This window comes from Meleagris gallopavo, chromosome 1 (assembly GCF_905368555.1).
Source record: "Meleagris gallopavo chromosome 1, MGAL_WU_HG_1.1, whole genome shotgun sequence".
In the NCBI taxonomy this organism is placed as follows: Eukaryota; Metazoa; Chordata; class Aves; order Galliformes; family Phasianidae; genus Meleagris; species Meleagris gallopavo.
In genome coordinates this window covers 153,955,776-153,961,715 of record NC_139404.1, presented here as the reverse complement: position 1 = coordinate 153,961,715, position 5,940 = coordinate 153,955,776, and the positions used below count along the sequence as shown (strand labels likewise).

The following is a 5,940-nucleotide window of genomic DNA, read 5'->3' as shown; positions in this document are numbered from 1 at the left end:
GAACCTGTGGGACTCATTGAAAGGTCTTCAAACTAGGTATGAAGGGGGAAGGGGATAAAATGAGGGCCACTGGGGATGAGCGGGTAGTTCAGGTTGTTCATATCAAACTTGATGTGTGAAGAGGGAGGAGTACAAAGGGATGGAGAAGGGCAAGGGGATGCTGTTGCTCTAGGGGATCCCGGATCCTCTAGAAAGCTGGTGAGACAGAAAGTCCAGCTGAAGTGCCTTTATACACAGGCGCACAGCCTGGGAAATAAGCAGGAGGAGTTGGAAACCGTGGAGCACTTGGAAAATTATGACCTTGTTGCTATCACGGGAACATGGTGCAATGACTCCCGTAACTAGATTACTACAATTGAGGGGTATCGGCTCTTCAGAAGGGATAGTCTAGGTAGGAGGGCTGGGGGAGTTGCCTTCTATGTCAAAGACAGGGTAGACTGTGAGGAGTTCCTTCTGAGAAACAGTCAGGAACAGGCTGAGAGCTTGTGGGTTAGAATTAGGGATAGGACTAATAAAGGCCAGCTGGTGATAGGGGTATACTACAGGCTGCCTGATCAAGGGGAGCCTGTTGACAAGGCCTTCTTGTTTCAGCTGCAGGAGGCATCGTGCTCACAGGCTCTGTTCCTGATGAGGGACTTCAACCATCTGTTTATCTGTTGGAAAAAACACAAGTTTTTGTTAGCTGCAAGGGATTCAGGAATGCATTGATGATAACTTCCTGGTTCAGATATTAGACAAACCAACCAGAGGCGAAGCATTGCTGGACCTACTGCTCACCAACGTGAAGGAGACCATTAAAGGAGTTATGGTTGGAGGCAGCCTGGGCTGCAGTGACCATGCCCTGGTTGAGTTTGTGATGTCAAGGAGTGTGTACCTGGCAAAGCTTGGGGTCCGGACCCTGAACTTCAGAAGAGCAAACTTTGGGCTGTTTAAGGAATTATTAGCTGAGATCCTCTGGGATGCTGTGTTTAGAGACAAAGATGGTGAGGAAAGCTGGCTGCTCTTGAAGGATGCTTTTCTGAGAGCACAAGAGCTCTCTGTCCCTCTGAATATGAAAGCAGGGAGAGGAGGTAAGAAAACAGCATGACTTGCAAGGATCCTGCTGGGCAAACTGAGGGCAAAGAAAGGTACATATAGGTTTTGGAAAGAAGGGCATGTGTACAATCAACAGACAGACAGAGTGACGTGGTTAGGTTAGTATTTTACAGGTTGTATAACTAGAAGGATTAACATGGTGAAAAGGGATAATTGAAAATAAATGATAGGCTTGCAGGAAAACTCCAAAAGGAGGTATCTCCAGAAAGATCCTTCCTCAGTGGCAGTCAGCCCTTAAATCGGGTCTGGGAGAGGTGGAGCCAGGCTTTACCCCTTCTGGTCACACAGGTGAATTTCTTTCATCTGTGCTCCCATAGTTGACTCAGTGCTTCCCATACACTCCAGTCCTTCACAGCGTGAACCAATGATTGAGTATTTTTAGAGGGTGAGTCTTCCCTAACACAGAGATCCAGCACATCGCAACACTTACACAATGTCCCATCGTGATGCACATTAGCACAATTTAAGATGAGTGATGATCGGTTTGTGGTTGAAGTTCATGTTCTCTCATGGGCCAGTGCTCATAATCTGATCCTAAGCGGGGAGGCCCTTGTCGTCTGTAGCATTTTCAGGGCACAGGGTCTGCCATCCCTTGGTCTTTCATTCGGGTCCCAGAGGGTTTCATAGAGTCTTTTTGTCCACCCCTGCAGGAACTGAGAGTTTGTCATCAGGGCAGGCTTAAGAATACTGTTGTAATGTTCAATAAGGCCTGCCCCCATTGGATTATATGGCAGGTGGAATCGCCATTTGATGTTGTTTTCCTCTGCACAGCTTTGTATCATTGCACCAGTAAAATGAGTCCCTTGGTCGCTCTCGATGGCTTGAGGTGTCCCATAGCAGACATCAGTTTAGTAAGTGCCTTGATAGTACATGCCTGGTTTGCTTTTGGTACTGGATAGATAGGCCTGCAGTAGCTACTTGCAGTATCGATGCAGGTCAGTGCATATCTTGCCCCCTCAGACCGAGGGAGGGGCCCGATGTAATCAGCCTGCCATTGCTGGAGAGGATTGTGTCCTCTAGCAGGATGGGCTGTTGTTTCGGGCAACGATCTTGATCTCACCTTGGAACAAGCATCATAGTCTCGGCATGACTGGGCAATGTCAGATAGTTGTATGGACAGCTCCCATGCTTTAGCAGCTGCTCACATAGTCTTTTGTCCTGCATGCCATAGCTTCTCATGTAACCAATGGGCAATGTTCTCAGGTGGTGAATTCTCAATCCACTGAACTCGGGCCAGTGTGTCGGCTTCGTCATTTTCCGGTGACGGTAGCAGTTGGTGACCAGAAACATGGTAGACACGTACAGTCCTGTGTTAACTGCATTCCATATGTCTAACCACATGCCTTTGCCCCGTATTGGTCAGGCATGGATAGTCCATTCCTGGATGGCCTCCGGTACACAGCCCAACTATCTGCAGATATTCAGGATAGCATCACCGGGTTGCTTGGTTATAATGATCCACACAACTCGCAGTTCTGCCCACTGGCTGCTCTGACCATCCCCCTGGACAAACCAGATTTTCTCGGTGGAGGGATGGTATGCTGTCGCTCTCCACTTGCTCGGGTTGCCTTTGCTGGACCCATCAGTGTACCAGGCATCTTCAGGGATAGGATATTTCCCCTCTTGACCAGGACGTTTCTCTGGTGGAGCAACCAATGTTTCTTTTGGTGCATCATTATGGTATGTCACAGGGCATAGGATCTTCTGAAGTTCTTATTTTAATGGCGATGAAGACAGATTACTCCTCTGGCTGAGATAGGCGACCCATCATGCCACCGTTTGTGCTTGGGCCACCGCCGTCTTAGGAAGGTGGGTCAGATCTTTCACTCAGCCCTGAATCAACAGGGTGGTCTTAACTATGATTTCAGCAGTTTGAGTTGTCACCTCTACCACCTGTAATGCAGAGTAGGCAGCCAATAATTGTTTTTCAATCATACTATATCTTTCTTCTGCTCTGTGCCAAATTTGAGACGAGAATCCAATGGGAGTCCGAACGGAACTCTGGCGTTGCCACAGGCCCTAGCCAAAGCCATCCTGACTGATATGAATGTCCAGTTCGGCTGGGAGGGTAGGATCGAATATGCTCGATGCCTGGCTTTTTTAACTGCCAGTTTTGCCTGTTGGAAAGTGTCCTGTTCCATTCTCCCCCCGTCCTATAGCTGCCCTTTCTTTATAAGTCTGTACAATGGCCTCAGCAGCTGCGCTAAGTGAGGTATAAAGGAGTGCCAGTAGCCCAATATACCTAAAAACTCCTGCAGCTGCTTTGGTATTGTAGGGACTGGGAATGCCTGAACCTTATCTGTTACAGCGCTGAGTAGTACTTTGGTTTTTCCTGAGCAAACTACTCCCAGGAATTTTACAGACAGGCCTGGAGCTTGTACTTTCTGAGGATTTATAGCCCATCCTCTTTCCCGGAGATAGGTAGTTAGTGAATGTGCTGCTTGTCCTACTGCCTCCAGTGACTCAGATGTTAACAAGGGATCATCACCTTCTGGAGGCCCTAGGGGGTCCAACATCCCTTGTCACGCCATAAGTTGAGCTAAAGTCAAGTCTTTTGTTTCAGGTGACTCAGGCATCATGGCACAAGACACCTGAGGAGGCTTCTTTTTATTAGGAATAATGTAATCCTCTAAGTTCCAGGTTATCATTGGTACTCTTCCTATAACTCTTACCCTCAGTTTGTTAGGGCAATTTTGGAATTTCTGATTATCCTTCAGCTGTGGAGAGAACTGAAGGTGGATGTGATTGGGCTGACGGTCAGTTTTCACGAATTGGACCCCAGCCTGGATAAGGTCATTGAACTTGTTTTCTCAAGACCCTTATGGGCCCCTATTGAGGACTCCGTACAGTTGGTTTCTTGGTTTTAACTACTGGAAGCACCTCTGCTTCCTCTACTATATGAATATTGCGCCTAGTGCACAGATGCTCTCTCTCCCCCAAATCAGCCACTACTTGGGCAGCTAGTTGAACCGCAGCCTCTGAAGCCACCGGGGATTTAGTATAGAAACTAAGGTCCCGTATAGATGGTTAGGGGCCTGCTGTTAGGTTAAATCTCGCATACCTGCCAAACACCTTACCATATCTAATGAGCACTCATATATGTCTTCTCTTATGCCCAGCTCACAAATATAATTTCATTCCTGTTACTGAAAAGCTTAGAGTTGCATTTCTAGAAAGTGCTTTTCACTATCCATATGGGTGGTTTTTCATTGGTTTTATTTTCGTGTGTGTGTGTGTGTGTGTATCTATCTATATCTATATTTATATATATATATATTCTTAATAAATACTCGGAATGAAATGGTATTATAAATAGCGAGTATAATTTGAATGAACTTTTAAAATATGGCGTGTAATAGTAAGTATGGATTTATATTTGCTTGAGTACTTTACTCTTTTCAAGTTGGTATGATTTTAATCCAGAAGGCAATGTGCTAACACCTTTTTTCTTCTGTCTTCTGTTACAGCTGTTCTTTAAAACTAAGGGAGTAGTGAATGAAGATGCGTATATATTGTTTGTAAGAAGAAATGCAGTTGTGGTTTTGATTCCAACATATGGGTTAGAAGAAACAGTCGTCTTTGGAAAAAAAAGATAAGCCAACACCAAAACTTGATTACAACAGTGAGGTACATTTCATAAGGTTTATTCTTTGTTGCCATTGTTTTGTTTTTTTTAATGAGGTATGCAAGCAAAATGACTAAAATCTATGCTAGTAGTGGTAGAAGGCTAATAGAGCCTTTTCTAATTTCAAGTTTATTAGTCTGCAGTAGTAGTATTGTTGTGGTCGTCTTTAAGTTCAAGCAAAAAGGTTCTGACATCAGAATGGGCTTCTGTAATAGACAATATCTAATGATCCAAAAAAAATGCCACACAGATGTGTACTGCACCCTAACACTCTGGATTCTTTTCCAGATTGCCTCCAACATAGTCAGCTCTTGGGAACCTCCAGTCACCCCATGAATATAAATTGATTTTGTCCCTTGGTGACTCAAGGGCATTAGAGTGCACTGTGCACCAGTATCCACCAGGGCCTTATATTTCTGTGGTTCTGATGTGCCAGGCCATCTAATCCACACAGTCCAATAAGCTCTATTATCCCTTTTCCCCCCCTGGCTGGGGGCAAGGCCCCTCTATTTGTTACCTCCATTGTCTGCAGCAACTGGAGCAATCACCTTTTTGGAGAAGTTCACCTTGGTGGTTGATTTGTCTTGTAATTCATTTACCCGTGGTTGAAGTACAGGAGTAGGTTGTTTATGCCACTCCTTCATATCTTCTCCATGGTCACGTAGGTAATGCCACAAGGCAAAACGTGATGTGGTCTTACTGTTGTTACTTGCTCAAGCAGGAGAACATCTTCTTTTGATAGCTGAGACATTGGATGCCACCGGCTGGGAGGAAATCAAGTTGATCAGCCCCTCCAGTAGGCTCTTTTGGGAATTCTGGTCCCCATTTGAAGTATCTGTTACCACCATGGATTCATCAGCATCAGGCACGGTAGACAGTTTGTCTATTAGATCTTCTTGATTGCTCAGCATTCTGTCCAGATTTTCAGCTACTTTTGTAATGGCTGAAAGACAAGTTTGTAGAGGGCTTAAATGTAACTCAAAGTCTTGAAGTTTATTAACCAATTCATTGATAAGGGGTCTTCTTTCCCCTCTGCCATACATTGCTGCAAATGTACTGGCGTACCTTTCTGGTGCTGTCTTTGTGAATGTACGCCACATGTTTGGCGTACACCTGACTCTCTCGAGATCATGCTCTTGGTCTGGCTCGTTAGGAATGAAATCGGGGCTATGTAGCATTTCCACCACAGCATATTCTCTTAAATAACAGATGCCTTCTTC

The 5,940-nt window shown here is 45.3% G+C and overlaps 1 protein-coding gene across 1 annotated transcript in view; it reads left to right on the top strand.

Annotated features, from left to right (window-relative positions):
• Window positions 1–5,940, top strand: part of PIBF1 (progesterone immunomodulatory binding factor 1) — a 215,130-nt gene that overhangs the window by 19,902 nt on the left and 189,288 nt on the right. The window lies entirely within an intron of this gene.